The sequence below is a fragment of the Acinonyx jubatus genome, chromosome D3, assembly GCF_027475565.1.
Source record: "Acinonyx jubatus isolate Ajub_Pintada_27869175 chromosome D3, VMU_Ajub_asm_v1.0, whole genome shotgun sequence".
NCBI lineage: Eukaryota > Metazoa > Chordata > Mammalia > Carnivora > Felidae > Acinonyx > Acinonyx jubatus.
Genome location: NC_069392.1, coordinates 74,271,063 through 74,287,839, shown reverse-complemented (window position 1 = coordinate 74,287,839; position 16,777 = coordinate 74,271,063). Strand labels below are relative to the sequence as shown.

The 16,777-nt window shown below is 37.3% G+C and overlaps 1 long non-coding RNA gene across 3 annotated transcripts in view; it reads left to right on the top strand.

Annotated features, from left to right (window-relative positions):
* LOC113602278 (uncharacterized) overlaps window positions 1–16,777 on the top strand; it is a 282,766-nt gene that overhangs the window by 9,137 nt on the left and 256,852 nt on the right. For 2 of the 3 annotated variants that reach the window (XR_008291490.1, XR_008291488.1), the window contains exon 3: window positions 14,559–14,672. This is a non-coding gene — a long non-coding RNA (uncharacterized LOC113602278). Of the gene's footprint in view, window positions 1–9,273; window positions 9,513–14,558; window positions 14,673–16,777 lie in introns of all 3 variants that reach the window. The other variant, XR_008291489.1, reaches the window with a different exon arrangement.

The following is a 16,777-nucleotide window of genomic DNA, read 5'->3' as shown; positions in this document are numbered from 1 at the left end:
GTCATGGTGTGTGATTCTTCTAATATGCTGTTATATTCAGTTTGCCAGTATTTTGTTGAGAATTTTTGCATCAGTGTTTACCAGGAATATTGGCCTATAGTTTTCTTTTCTCGTGCTTTTTCTGGCTGTGGTATCAGTTTGAAGCTTTCCTCATAGAATGAATTTGGAAGTGTTTCTTCTAATTTTGGAAGTCTTTAAGAAGGATTGGTATTAATTCTTTCTTTCTTTTTAACATTTTTTTAACGTTTTTTTATTTTTGAGACAGAGAGAGACAGAGCATGAACAGGGGGGAGGGTCAGAGAGAGAGGGAGACACAGGCTCCAGACTCTGAGCTGTCAGCACAGAGCCCGATGCGGGGCTCGAACTTGTGAACCATGAGATCATGACCTGAGCCGAAGTCAGACGCTTAACCAACTGAGCCACCCAGGTGTCCCAAATTCTTTAAATGTTTGGTAGAATTCACCCATTAAACCATCTAGTCCTGGGCTTTTCTCTGTTGGGAGGTTTTTGATTACTTTTTATAATCTCTTCGTTTGTTTTTGGTATGTTCAGATTTTCTATTTTTTCTTGATTCAGTTTTGGTAGGTTGTATGTGTCTAGGAATTTCTGTATTTCCTCTAGATTGTCCAGTTTGTTGGTGTATACTTGTTCATAATAGCCACTTATGGACTTTTTATTCCTGTGGGATCAGTTATAATGTCTCCTCTTTCATTTATGATTTTGAGTCTTCTCTCTCTCTCTTTTTTAGTCTAGCTAAGATTTTGTTGATTTTGTTTTTATTTTCAAAATGCCAAATCATAGTTTCATCAATTAGAAAAACATTTTTCTATTCTCTGTTTCATTTATTTCTGCTCTAATATTTATTATTTCCTTCTTTCTGTTAATTTTGGGCTTACTTTGTTTTTCTTTTTCTAGTTCCTTGAGTTGTAAATGTAGGTTTTTTATTTGAAATCTTGCTTCTTTTTCAGTATAGGTGTTTATTGCTATGAACTTCCCTTTTAGTACTGCTTTTGCTGCATCTTCTAAGTTTCGGTATGTTGTGTTTCATTTGTCTTGACATATTTTACAATTTCCTTTTTTATTTCTACCTAGCTCCAATAGTTATTTGAATATGTTGTTTAATTTTCATGTGTTTGTGAATTTTCCCATTTTCTTTCTATTGTTGACATCTGGTTTCAGTGCATTGTGATTGGAAAAGATACTGCAAATTTCCTCCATATTTTTAAGTTTGTTAAGACTTATTTTGTGATCTGTCATGTGCTCTATCCTAGAGAATGTTCCATATGCACATGGAAATATTTTTTTTGGTGGTTACCATTTTATATTAAAGCAATCTGTTTTAAGCTGGTAACAACTTCAGTCACATACAAACACCCTACACTTTACCCTCTGACACATTCACACTTTATGTCATTGTTATTAGATTTTGCTTCTTTCTATATTGTGTTGAATTGACAAATTTCTGTTGTAATTATTCTTACTATATCTACCTTTTAATTCATATAACTAGGGTTAAAAATGATTTGCATGCCACCATTACAGTATTGGAATATTCTCTTTGTCTATTTCTATTTACCTTTAGCATTGAAATTTTTACTTTCATATGCTTTCATGTTGTTGTTTAACATATTTTTATTCAACTTGAAGAACTCTCTTTAGCGCTTCTTGTAAGCCACATCTAGTGGAGATGAACCCCCTTAGTTTTTGTTTATTTCCTACATTCTTAAAGGACAGTTTTCCTGGGTACAATATTCTTGGTTGGCAGTTTTTTTTTTCTTTCTGTACCTTGAATATATCATCCCATTCTCTCCTGGTTTGCAAAGTTTCTGCTGAACAATCTGCCTAATGGGGTGAGGAGAGTTTCCCTTGTATGTAACAAGTTGCTTTTTTCTTGTGGCTATCAAAATTTTCTTTTTTTTTTTTTTTTGACTTTTGACAGTTTACAATATGTTGATTAGCAGTTTACAGTGTTTTTGTCTTTGGCTTCAACCTATTTGGGAACTTTTGGGCTTTATTTATCTGGATGTCCTTTTCCTTCTGTAGATTTGGGAGGTTTTTAGTCATTACTTCTTTAAATAATTGTTCTGCCTCTTTCTCTATCTCTTTTGGGAATCCCATAATGCATATATTGATTCATTCAGTGGTTTACTATAAGTACCATAGGCCTTCTTCATTCTTCTTTTCCTCCTCCCCTCCTCCTCCTCCCCCTCCTCTTATCCTCCTCCTCCTCCTCCTCCTCCTCCTCCTTCTTCTTCTTCTTCTTCTTCTTCTTCTTCTTCTTCTTCTTCTGTTCCTCTTATGAGATAATTTCAAATAACCAGTCTGTGAGTTCACTAATCTTTCTTCTGCTTGGTTGAATCTGTTGTTGAAGTTCTCTGTTGAATTTTTCAGTTCAGTCACTGTGTACTTCAGCTCCAGGACTTCTGTTTGGTTCTTTTTTATGGTTTCTGTCTCTTTTTTCAATTTCTTATTTTGTTCATATATTGTTTTCCTGATTTGTTTAGTTGTCTATCTCTATCTCCTTGTAACCCACTGAGCTTTTTAAGGATTATTATTTTGAATTTGTTAAGCAGTTCATGGACCTCTATTTCTTTAGGGTCAGTTACTGGTTTATTAGTTTCTTTTGATGGTTTCCTGTTTACCTGATTCTTCATGATCCTTGTAGCCTTGGGTTGATGTCTGTGCATTTAAAGAAGGAGTAACCTCTTCCCATCTTTGCAGACTGGTTTTTGCAGGTAAAGACCTTCTCCTGACAGGACCATGGATGCATGGGACTCCCTCCATAGTCATAGCCTAGAAGCACTGCAAGCAAGCCATGGGGCTGTTTCTGAGTCTGTAGTTGGGTCTGTGGTTGGTGGACCTATTACTGGGGGTGTGGGATGGAAAGGCTGGTGACAGGACCTCACACAAGAAGGGTTGGAGTTGAGTCCATGGAGGAATAGGGCTGCTTCCAGGTCTGCAGCTGGGTCTTGGTTGGTCTGCAACCAGTGAATAGTCCTGTCTTCTCAAAGTGACATTCCTCAGTTTTGTGCTCCACTGGGATGTCAACCTCCTATCTGGATTACAAAGGTACCTTTTTGTCTATGGGTGGTTGCCAAGTAAGTGTTTCTGTGAGACGATGAATGCTGGGTATGTCCTATTCTGCCATTATGCTGACCTCCATTTTTTTTTAAGTCCTAGTACTCTTCTTGACCTTTGGAAACCACCAATTTATTCTTTATTTCTGTAGTTTTGTCATCTTAAGAATGTCTGTAAGTAGAATCGTATGGTATACAACTTTTTGAGAATCGCTTTTCACTCAGCTTAATTCCTTGAAGGTATATGTAGATTGTATATCAATAATCTGTTCCTTTTTATTGTTGAATATTATTCCATGGCGTGGTTGTATCACAGTTCATTTAACTATGCAGCTGTTGAAGATTATTTCCAGTTTTTGGCTATTTCATGAATAAAACTGCCATGAACTTTCATGTACAGGTTTTGTGTAAAGATATGTCTTCACAGTTCTGGGATAAATGTCCAATTATGCAGTTGGTGGGTTATCTGGTAGTTGTATGTTTCACTTTTTAAGAAACTACAAAATTTTTTCCAGAGTGACTGTATAATTTTATCTTCTCACCAGTAATGTGTGAGTGATTTAGTTTCTCTACATCTTCACCATCTTAGGTGTTGTCCATATTTATGTAATAATGTCTCATTGTAGTTTTAATTTGTATTTCTTTAGTGGATATTAATGTAGAACATCTTTTCATGTACTTATTTGCCATTTGGACATATGCTTCAGTGAAATGTCTATTCATGTCTTTTGCCCATTTTCTTTTTTTTCTCATTTAAAAAAAATTTTTTTTTAATTTACATCCAAGTTGGTTGGCATATAGTGCACCAATGATTTCAGGAGTATATTCCTTAATACCCTTTACCCATTTAGCCCATCTCCCTCGCACAACCCCTCCAGCAACCCTCTGTTTGTTCTCTATATTTAACAGTTTCTTATGTTATGTCCCCCTTACTGTTTTTATATTATTTTTGCTTCCCTTCCCTTATGTTCATCTGTTTTGTATCTTAAAGTCCTCATATGAGTGAAGTCATATGATCTTTGTCTTTCTTTGAATAATTTCGCTTAGCATAATACCCTCTAGTTCCATCCACATAAGTGCAAATGGCAAGATTTCATTCTTTTTGATTGCTGAGTAATACTCTATTGTATATATATATATATATATACCACATCTTCTTTATCCATTCATCCTTCGATGGACATTTTGGGTTCTTTCCATACTTTGACTATTGTTGATAGTGCTGCTATAAATATTGGGGTGCATGTGCCCCTTCAAAACATCATACCTGTATCCCTTGGATAAATACCTAGTAGCGCAATTGCCGGGTTGTAGTGTAGTTTTATTTTCAATTTTTTGAGGAACCTCTATACTGTTTTCCAGAGTGGCTGCACCAGTTTGCATTCCCACCAGCAATGCAAAAGAGATCCTCTTTCTCCGCATCCTCGCCAACATCTGTCATTGCCTGAGTTGTTAATGTTAGCCATTCTGACAGGTGTGAGGTGGTATCTCATTGTGGTTTTGATTTGTATTTCCCTGATGAAGAGTGATGTTGAACATCTTTTCATGTGTTGGTTGGCCATCTGGATGTCTTCTTTGGAAAAGTGCCTATTCATGTCTTTTACCCATTTATTCACTGGATTATTTATTTTTCAGGTGTTGAGTTTGATAAAGTCTTTATAGATTTTGGATACTAACCCTTTATCTGATATATCGTTTGCAAATATCTTCTCCCAGTCTGTCAGTTGACTTTACTTTTGCTGATTGTTTCCTTCACTGTGCAGAAGGTTTTTAATTTTGATGAGGTCCCAGTAGTTCATGTTTGCTTTTGTTTCCCTTGCCTCTGGAGACGTGTTTAGTAAGAAGTTGCTGTGGCTGAGGTCAAAGAGGTTTTTGCCTGCTTTCTCCTCTAGGATTTGATGGCTTCCTGTCTTACGTTTAGGTCTTTCAACCATGTTGAGTTTATTTTTGTGTATGGTGTAAGACAGTGGTCCTGGTTCATGCTTCTGCATGTTGCTGTCCAGTTTTCCTAGCACCATTTGCTGAAGAGACTGTCTGTATTCCATCGGATATTCTTTCCTGCTTTGTCAAAGATTAGTTGGCCATACATTTGTGGGTCCATTTCTGGATTCTCTATTCTGTTCTATTGATCTGAGTGTCTGTTTTTGTGCCAGTACCATACTGCCTTGATGATTACAGGTTTGTAATACAGTTTGAAGTCCAGGATTGTGATGCCTCCAGCTTTGGTTTTCTTTTTCAAGATTGCTTTGGCCATTCGGGGTCTTTTCTGGTTCCATACAAATTTTAGGATTGTTTGTTCTGTGTGAAGAATGCTGGTGTTATTTTAATAGGGATTGCATTGAATATGTAGATTGATTCGGGTAGTATTGACATTTTAACAATATTCTTCCTATCCAGGAGCATGGGCTATTTTTCTAGGTTTTTTTTGTGTCTTCTTCAATTTCTTTCATAAGCTTTCTAGAATTTTCAGTGTATATGTTTTTCACCTCTTTGGTTAGATTTATTCCTAGGTATTTTATGTTTTTTGGTGCAATTGTAAATGGGATCAAATCCTTGTTTTCTCTTTCTGTTGCTTCATCATTGGTGTATAGGAATGCAACCTATTTCTGTGCATTGATTTTATATACTGCAACTTTGCTGAATTCATGGATTGGTTCTAGCAGTTTTTTGGTGGAATCTTTTGGGTTTTCCATATAGAATATCATGTCATCTGTGAGGAGTGAAAGTTTGACCTCCTCCTGGCTGATTTGGATGCCTTTTATTCCTTTGTGTTGTCTGATTGCTGAGGCTAAGACTTCCAATACTATGTTGAATAACAGTGGTGTGAGTCGACATCCCTGTCTTGTTCCTGACCTTAGGGAGAGAGCTCTCATTTTTTCCCCATTGAGGATGATATTAGCGGTGGGTCTTTCATATATGGCTTTTATGATCTTGAGGGATGAACCCTCTGTCCCTCCTTTCTTGAGGGTTTTTATCAAGAAAGGATGCTGTATTTTGTCAAATGCTTTTTCTGCATCTTTTGAGAGGATCATGTGGTTCTTATCCTTTCTTTTATTGCTGTGATGTATCACATTGATTGTTTTGAGGATATTGAACCAGCCCTGCATCTCAGGTATAATTCCCACTTGGTTATGGTGAATAATTTTTTTAATGTACTGTTGGATCTGGTTGGCTAGTATCATGTTGAGGATTTTGCATCCATTTTCATCAGGGAAATTGGTCTGTAGTTCTTTGTCTGGTTTTGGAATCAAGGTAATACTGGCTTCCTAGAAAAAGTTTGGAAGTTTTCCTTCCATTTCTAATTTTTGGAGCAGCTTCAAGAGAATAGGTGTTAACTCTTCTTTAAATGTTTGGTAGATTTCCCCTGGAAAGCCATCTGGCCCTGGACTCTTGGTTTTTGGGGGAGATTTTTGGTTACTAATTTGATTTCTTTACTGGTTATGGATCTATTCAAATTTTCTATTTCTTCCTGTTTCAGTTTTGGTAGTGTATATGTTTCTAGGAATTTGTCCATTTCTTCCAGATTGCTCATTTTATTGGCATATAATTGCTTGTAATATTCTCTTATTATTGTTTGTGTTTCTGCTTTGTTGGTTGTGATCTCCCCTCTTTCATTCTTGATTTTATTTACTTGGGTCCTTTCCTTTTTCTTTTTGATCAAACTGGCTAGGGGTTTATCAATTTTTTAAATTCTTTCAAAGAACCAGCTTCTGTTTTCATTGATTCGTTCTACTGTTTTTTGTTTGTTTGTTTTTTGTTTTGTTTGTTTCAATAGCATTGGTTTCTGCTCAGTCTTTATTATTTCCTGTCTTTCTGCTGGTTTTGGGTTTTATTTGCTGTTCTTTTTCCAGCTCTTTAAGGTGTAAGGTTAGGTTGTGTATGTGAGACCTTTCTTCCTTCTTTAGAAAGGCCCGCATTGCTATATACTTCCCTCTTATGACCGCCTTTGCTGTGTCCCAGAGGTTTTGGGCTGTGGTGTTATCATTTTAATTCGCTTCCATGTACTTTTTAATTTCCTCTTTAACTTCTTGGTTAGCCAATTCATTCTTTTGTAGGATGGTCTTCAGTTTCCAAGTATTTGTTATCTTTCCACATTTTTTCTTGTGGTTGATTTTGAGTTTCATAGTGTTGTGGTCTGAAGATATGCACGGTATGATCTTGATATTTTTGTACTTGTTGAGAGATGATTTGTGTCCCAGTATGTGATCTATTCTGCAGAATGTTCCATGTGCACTGGAGAAGAATGTGTATTCTGCTGCTTTAGGATGAAGTGTTCTGAATATATCTGTTAAGTCCATCCAGTCCAGTGTGTCATTCAAAACCATTGTTTCCTTGTTGATTTTCTGTTTAGATGATCTGTCTGTTGCTGTAAGTGGGGATGTTGAAGTCCTCTGCTATTATGGTATTGTTATCAGTGAGTTTCTTTGTATTTGTGATTAATTGATATATGTATTTGGGTGTTCCACATTTGGAGCATAAATGTTTACAATTGCTAGATCTTCTTGGCAGATAGACCCCTTAATTATTCATTTCTTGTTACAGTCTTTATTTTAAAGTCTAGATTGCCTGAAATACGTATGGCTACTTTGGCTTTCTTCTGGCGACCATTAGCATGATAGATGATTCTCCATCCCCTTACTTTCAATCTGAAGGTGTCTTTAGGTCTAAAGTGGGTCTCTTGTAAATAGCATATAGATAGATCTTGTTTTCTTATCCATTATGTTACCCTATATCTTTTGATTAGAGTATTTAGTCCATTGACATTTAGAATCAGTATTGAAAGATATGAATTTATTGCCATTATGTTGCCTGTAGAGTTGGGGTTTCTGGTGGTGTTCTCTGGTCCTTTCTAGTCTTTGTTGCTTTTGTCTTTTTGGGTTTTTGTTTGTTTGTTTGTTTGTTGGGTTTTTTCCCGTCTTTCCTCCCCTCAGAGAGTCCCTCTTAAAATTTCTTGCAGCTGGTTTAGTGGTCACCAGCTCCTTTAATTTTTGTTTGTCTGGGAAACTTTTTATCTCTCCTTCTATTTTGAATGACAGCCTTGCTGGGTAGAGAATTCTTGGCTGCATATTTTTCTGATTCAGCACATTGAATATATCCTGCCACTCCTTTCTGGCCTGCCAAGTTTCTGTGGATAAGTCTGCTGTGAACCTGATCTGTCTTTCCTTGTAGGCTAAGGACTTTTTTTTCCCCCATGCTGCTTTCGTGATTCTTTCCTTGCCTGAGTATTTTGTGAATTTGACTATGATACACCTTGTTGATGGTCGGTTTTTGTTGAATCTAATGGGAGTCCTCTGTGCTTCCTAGATTTTGGTGTCTGTGTCTTTCCCCAGGTCAGGAAAGTTTTCTGCTGTGATTTGCTCACATAACCCTTCTACCCCATTTTCTCTTTCTTCATCTTCTGGGACCCCTGTGGTTCTGATGTTGTTCCTTTTTAATGAGTCACTGAGTTCTCTAATTCTTAAATTGTGCTCTTTTGCCTTAGTTTCTCTCTTTTTTTCTGCTTCATTGTTCTCCATAAGTTTGTCCTCTATATCGCTGTTATGCTGCTATGCTTTATCCATCCTTGCTGCTGTGGCATCCATTTGAGATTGCAGCTCAGTTATAGCATTTTTTTATTTCATCCTGACTAGCTTTTACTTCTTTTATCTCTGCAGAAAGGGATTCTAATCTATTTTCAACCCCAGCTAGTATTCTTTTCATGATTCTAAATTCTTTTTCAGACATCTTGTTTGTATCTGTGTTGATTAAGTCCCTGGCTGTCATTTCTTCCTGTTCTTTCTTTTGGGGTGAATCCTTTCATTTTGTCATTTTGAAGGAAGGAAAGGAATTAATAAGGTAAAAAAATTAAATTTAAAAAATTAAAACAACACAAAAAATCAAATAAAGGATGCTAGATTCTAGGTGTATTTTGGTCTCGTTGTTGAAAGGAGATTGATAGATTAGAGAAAAAAAGGGAAAGATAAGAAAGGGAAAAAAAAGAAAGAAAAAAGAAAAGAAAGAAAGATAAGAAAAGAAAAACAAGGAAAACGTTTGCAAATTTGAAAAAATGAGTACAATGAAATAGAATAAAATGAAATGTTGGAAGTAAAATAGAATTTGAGAAATTTACAAATAAGTAAAAGATGTAGTAGAAAAAATAAAGAAAAATATTTCTAATAAAAATGGAAAATAATTTTTTTCTCTTTCTGTATTCAAGAATAAGAAAAGAAAAGAAAAAGAAAAAACAATTGAATAGATGGACCAGCGGACCGACTGAACTATGATTGAAATTACATTGGTTTCCCCTGGAAGTCAAACTATGAAGCCTTTTATAGTTCATAAACTAAGCAGGCAGAGGGACTTGTGTTCCTCCTCAAGAGCGCGGTTGGTCCAGTTGGGCAGGGTTTAGTGTAACAGCTCCGGTCTCTACTAGATGGCGCTGCTTACCTTACTGAGGTGGGTTGTTGGGGTGTGTATGCGCATGTGCAGGAGGGGTGAAAATGGTATCACCCAGCTACCCAGTCTCTAGTATCGGGACTCTGTCCATCCTGATCATCAGTCACACAGCTGTCCTTTGTCTCTGGCTTCTATCCACTCCGTGCTTTTACACTGTCCGTGACCAAGCCGTCAGAATGCCAGGCAGCACCTCCCTCATGAGTTTTATCTCAGATTCGGCTGTGTTTCCCAACCCCTCACTTCTGAGGGACCGTGGCTTTGACCCATCCTGACTCTCTGTGGGAGAGTCTCACTGAGCAATGGCCAGGTACCACCCAACCCCAGGAATGTTCATGGGACCGTGATGCTGCTGATGCCCAGAGACTGCAGCTGGGTGCCAGCCCGCCCCAGAAAAAGTTCACACGATTGTGTAGCTGCAGCATTTCAGGGATTATGGTAAGTCACAACACACATCTGGCACCAGGCTTCCCCCTTAATGTCCTTGTTCCAGCACCAGTGAATGTGGTTGTTCTTCAGGGCCCACTGGGACCTTTGCCTCTGGGGTTTCTGCACAGTCTCCACCAAATGTCCTCCCAGCAGGGGAACTGACTCTCCTGTGTGGCCCGAGTACCCCTTGGACCTTGCTTTCTGCTCCTGGGGATTTGCCCTTCCCACTAGAGTACTGCCAGGTATGGAGCTGCAGAGTTTCAGACTCTGTGCTCCCCCTGTTTATAGAGTCTTGATGGAATTTAAACTCTCTCCTTTCTCCTTTCTCCCTTTTTTGTTGAGTCCCTTGCGTACTCTTCCTTTTCTCTCCAGCTGCTTTTAGGCAGGGGGTGGGGGATGCTTTCTCGTACTCTCCCCCTGTCTCTGTCCTCTCTCAGTTATCTCTCTGCAAGCAAAAGCAGCTCCCTGCCCTCTGAGGCTTCTCTCTCCTCCAGTTCACCTCTCTGTTCCACGTACCTGCTGAGGTCTGTGGTTCAGGTTATGCAGATTGTTGTGTTAATCCTCAAATCAGTTTTCTAGGTGTGCAAGATGGTTCGGTGTTGATCTGGCTGCATTTCAGGAATGAGAGACACACAAAAAACTTTCATGCTGTTCTGCCATCTTGGCCCCTCCCCTGTCTTTTGCCCATTTTCTAATTGGATTGTTTGTTTTATTATTGAGTTTTGAGAGTTCTTTTTATATTCTAGATATTAGTTCTTTACCAGACAGGTTGCTTGCGAATATTTTCTCTCAGTCTGTAGCTTGTCTTTTCACTTTCTTAAATAGGAAGTTTCACAGAGCAAACACTAATTTTGATGAAACCAGTGTATCAATTTTTCCTTTTATGGACCATACTTTTGGTCTCAAGGCTAATAACACCTTGCTTAGCCCTACATCTATTTTCTCACATTAAAAAAATTATACTTTTACATTTAAGATTTAAGTTCATGACTCATTTTGAGTTAATTTTTGTATAAAGTGTGATTTTTATTTTTAAAATTTTATTTACTTTGAAGGAGAGAGAGAGAAGAGAGAGAAAGAGTGGGAGTGTGGGGGAGGGGCAGAGAGAGAGAGAGGAAGAGAAAGAATCCCAAGCAGGCTCTGCACTGTCAATGCAGACCCCAATGGGGGGCTCAAACCCATCAACCATGAGATCATGACCTGAGCTGAAATCTAGAGTCCAATGCTTAACTGACTGAGCCACCCAGGCACCCCTATAAAGTGTGAATTTTAGAACAAAGTTCTTTTTCTTTTTCTTTTTTGCCTGTGAATGTTCAATTTCTTCAGCTCCATTCATTGAAAATGCTATCTTTCTTCCTTTGAATTATGTTTGTACCTTTGTCAAAAATCAGTTGGGTGTAAATATATGAGTCTACTTTAGAGTTCATTCTTCTATCCCATTGATTTATGTGTCTGTCTTTCCACTAATATCACATCGTCTTGATTACTATAGCTATATAGTAAGCCTTGAAATCAAGTAGACTAAATTTTTCCCCTTTGTCTTACTTTAATAAATGTTAAGCTATTTTCATTCTTTTGCTTTTTCATATACATTTTAGGATAATCTTGTCTGTATCTACAAAAATCTTGCTGAAATTTTGCTAGGAATCGTATTAAACTTATGTATAAACTCAGGAGTAATTAAAAAAATAAATTCAGGAATAATTGACATCTTTACTACATTGAGTCTTCTAATCCATGAACATAGTATGTCATTCAATTTATATTTTATTTTATTTCTTTCATCTTGATGTGTAGTTTTCTACATACCAGTTCTATTCACATTTTGTTATATTTTCCCTAAGAGTTTCATTTTGGTGGGTGATTGTAAATTATGTTGTATTTTTAGTTTTTGTATCCATTGTTGTTTATAGGCATATGGTTATTTTATGTGTTTATCTTGTCTCCTGAAACCTCGTTGAGCTTACTTATTAGTTCTTTTCTTTAAATGGGGGAGAGTTCTTAGGATTTTCTACGTAGACATTCATTGTCATCTGCAAATAAGGAAAATGTCATGTCTTCCTTTATGATGTATAGAAGTTTTATTTCTTTTCCTTATGGCACTGGCTAGAACTTCTAGTACTGTGCCAAACAAGAATGGTGAGAATGGACATCCTGGCTTTGTCCATTTAGAGGGACACATTTAGCCTTTCATTATTTAGTATAACATTACATGTAGATGCTCTTTATCAAGTTGAGGAAGTTCCCCTATATTCCTGTTTTTATAAGAGTTTTATCATGAATGGGTGTTGAATTTTGTCAGATGATTTTCATGTATCGATTGATGTGATCATGTAATTTTTCTTCTTTTGTTTGTTAATATGGTGAATTACATTGATTTTCTAATACTGAACTTGGCTTGCATCTCTGGAATAAACATCGCATGGTCATTGTGATGCTTAGTTATATGTGTCAATATATGTGTCAACTTTACTGGACTAAGGGATGCCCAGATAGTTGACAAAACTTTATTTTCAGATGTGTCTGTGAGAGTGTTTCTAGAAGAGATCAGAATTTGAATTGGTGAAGTGAATAAAGTAGATAGTCCCCCTCAATATGTGTAAGCATCACCCAATCCATTAAGGGCCCAAATAGAAAAAAGAAGGCAGAGGAATGGTAAATACTTGTTTAAAATAAAACAAAGAAAGAGGGAAAAAGAAACATAGAACAGGTGGAACAAATAGTAAACAAATAATAAGATGGATGATACAAGTAACGTCAGTAATCGCTTAGATGTAAATGGAATTAATGCTTTAGCTAAAAGACAGCCATTATGAGACTGGATAAAAATATAACCCTATTAAATACTACTCATAGATATACCCTGAACATAAAGATAGGAAGACTGAAAGAAAAAGAATGGGGAATATATAAGTAATATTCAACAAACTAGACTTTAGGGAAGAAATATTTTAATTTAGATAAGTAAGATTTTGTGAAGACAAAAGGGCCAATTTGGTAGAAACACAAAACAATATAGGGAAACTGCAACACGTCTCTGTTGATAACTGATAGTATAGACAGATAAAAAAAAAAATCAGAAAGCCTATGGAAGACCTAAACAATGTGATAAACAAACTCAACTTAATAGACATATATAGAACCCAGCATTCAATAATAAGAATTCATGTTATTTTCAAGTACACATAGAACATTTATCAAAATTAACTGTATGCTGGGACTTAAATCAGATCTCAACAGATATCAAAATTTTATTCATTCAGAGTAACTTCTCTGACCACAGAGGATCTAAGCCTGAAATTAATTATAAAGATAACTAGAGGGGTGCCTGGGTGGCTCAGTTGGTCAAGCATCTGACTCTGACTTCGGCTCAGGTCATGATCTCATGTTTCATGAGTTTGAGCCCCACTTAGGGCTCTGTGCTGACAGTGTGGAGCCTGCTTGGGATTCTCCCTCTCCCTCTCTCTCTGTTGCTCCCCCATTTGCATGCTCTCTCTCTCTCTCTCTCAAAAAAAAAACATTAAAAAATATAACTAGAAAATTCTTCAAAGTTTTGGAATTAGGCAGTGTGCTTTTAAATTACCTTGGATCAAAGAACACAAAATATTTTGAATCAAATGTTAATGGAAATATGACTTAGCAAAACTTGGCAGATGCAACTAAAATTATGTTTAGAGATACATTTATATCATTAAATGCAAATCTCAGAGAAGAAAGACTGAAAATAAGTGATGTAAACATCATCTTAAGATAGTAGAAACATAATAGAAAATTATTATGATCAAATAAAGGGGAAGGATTCAAGTAATAAAAGAAGAAACCAACAAAATAGGATTCAGATTGGGCCTTCTAGGACATTTGCTATACCTAAATATACCTATTTGGGGGCAAGTTTACCTTTATATTTTCAAAAAGAAAAACAAGAGGTCAAGTTAGAGCACTTTGGCTTGATACAGTAGACAGACTCTGGCTTAGACATTAGCATGCCTGGGTTCTAGTCAAACCTTTGCCATGATTGAACCACATGACTTCTTCATGCCTCACTTTTATCTTCTTTGTCAAATAGGCCTATAATACCCAACTTATTTCATAAGGTTTTAGATCTTGTTGTATTGGAATAAATCAGAAAACGAGGTGGAGACTTGAGCCTAGATTCCTGGGTTGTAGCCCTGCCTCTTTTACTGACTTTCTGATATTAAGTCACTTACTCTAAGTGTTTCTTTTTATCTATAAAATAGGGGGTTGTGCTCCTTTCTAGTTTTCTGCATTAGGAAGTAAGATAAAACTGTGTCAGTTTCACAAGTGAGGTATGTAAGATACAGAGAGGCTAAGTCACTTGTCCGAGGCCACATAGTTTATTGGTAGAGAGAGGACTAGAAATAGGTCTCCTGCTTTCTGAGCATTTGTCTCACACTCTCTGTCTCTCCTCTTTGATCTATTCATTAATTTGATCAACATATAAGCATTTTTTAATTAATGCAGAACACGCTTGACAGAAAAGTGACAGTCTACATGGTATGATCTGAAGGACTGATGGTTTCTGAACTTTTTGCTGAAAAATGGTCCTTTCCTTAGCTTGCAATGGCATTTGAAATTTTCATCTCTTTTCATTTCTTTAAGTGCAACCACTGAAGACCTCGTGAAGAAAGCAGTATGCTGGAAAGACACATAAAATCCACCATCGAGACTTCAGCACTAAAGCTCCCATTGTATTGTTCCAGTACAGAGCAGCAGGTAAGGAAATGGAACACAGCAAGGATGCTTTCAGGTACTCTACCAAAGCTGATGTGACACATGGCCGCTGTGGTGGGAATCAGCGTCTTACCTTAGGTATGAGTGAGTCTTACAGTGTGATGTCAATGTAGATCATTAATGTGAAGAAATATTTTACGATAGAAATCGGGGCACCTGGGTGGCTCAGTCGGTTGAGTGACTTTGGCTCAGGTCGTGATCTCATGATTTGTGAATTTGAGCACCGTCTTGGGCTCTGTGCGGATAGCTCAGAGCCTGGAGCCTAATTCAGATTCTGTGTCTCCCTCTCTGCCTTTTCTTGCTCACGCTCTGCCTCTCTTTCCTCTCTCTCATTCTCTCTCAAAAATAAACATTAAAAAATTATAATAGAAATGAATTTAAAAATTTTTGCAGTATGTTATTTTCATGTCTTGTTCAAATAATGCAACTCAGTGTCCTTGGTAGTTATTACAACTGTTTACATGATAGCAAGTGGTGACTTATGCCTGGCTCTTAGTCCCGCGGAGAGGAACCAGTGGTGAACAGTTCCTGGCGTGGCCTCTGGAGCAGTTATTTGCATGCGGGGAATTCCAAGTTTCACAAAGGAGGCTGGGTTCTGGAAATTAATGCATACTCAGAAGGCCTCACTGGGGAGTGAGATCTGAGATGGCTCTGGAAAAGAAAGCTGTTTGGCTGACTGATGCACTGGGGGTACTAACATAGATAAAGAGAAGGAGATGAAGGAAAAAAGTTTCAGTTACAGGAAAGGAATACAGGATCTGGGGCCGGTTAAAGAGGAGATTAGGGGCACCTGGGTGGCTCAGTCGGTTAAGCGTCCAGCTTCAGCTCAGGTCATGCATGATCTGTGGTTCGCGGGTTTGAACCCCCCATCAGGTTCTGTGCTGACAGCTCGGAGCCTGGAGCCTGCTTCAGATTCTGGGTCTCCTCTCTCTGCCCCTCTCTCACTCATACTCCATCTCTCTGTCTCTGTCTCTGTCTCTCTCAAAAAAATAAACATTAAAAAAAAATTTTTTTTAAACAGAGAGGAGGTTAAATGGGATGGATTGGATTGATGGAGTTTTTCCTAATCATTCTGATCTGGCATTTGTTTGAGTGTTCTGTGACTTTTAGTCATTGTGTTTCCTCATAATATACATGCCAACACTGAAGTGGTTCATGACCCCAGGGGCCAAATTCATAGAATCACTTTAAGAAGACAGATAGACAGGTTTCTAACCATGAAGCTATTTGGCAACATTCAGGTCCCACTTAAGAATATTACCCGGATTTAAGATAATCCTCAGAGGATTTTGGTTCCATTAAAAATTTTGAGCACAGGATAGATGTCATTCTTGATTCCTTATTTAATAAAAATAAAGATAAATTGGTGCACACACACCAGCGCCCTGAAATCAGAGATGATTAGAAATAACTTGATTGGAAATACATTCAGACAGATAGAAATGCATTTCAAATCATTGGGTGGCGTTTCAGGTGGTTTGGGGAAATGTAGTTTCCCCTCGTCTTTTACAGTCTGATACAAACAAAACAAAACAAAACCAAACCCTCCCTTAAACAGAGTCTTTCCGAAGCTTTTGTGCTTGCAGTGTTCACAGGGTGCCAAGGCACGGTTTTGCTCACTGGTTACCGTCTTGCAGGTCAGGGGAAAGATGCTAAGTACCAGTTGACAAACACTGTGCCAGTTGTTCTGAAGTTAAAGGAAGGAGAAGGACCCCGTTTTTGTTAAGGAAATGAGGCTAAACCTCTGAGAAGATGTAAAATAGTACCTATTAGATATATTAGGTTGTAATCAAACTGCTGGCATTTTTGCAGCGTGTTACAGTTTCAGAATAGTTTTGCAAAGCATCTCTCTCTTCGTTTGATACCAGGTGTATAGGAAGTGTGTACTGTGTTCCAGACATCATAAAATATTAGAGTAAATGACTTCCATAGGTTATTTGAGACCTTATCGACTGAGTCTTCTTAACCCTTTCTCATGTGAACTTTCTGACATTAAACGTTTTTATGTATTTATTAAAAAGTTTTTTTTAAACATTTATTTACTTTTGAGAGACAGAGCAAGACAGAGCATGAATGTGGGAGGGATA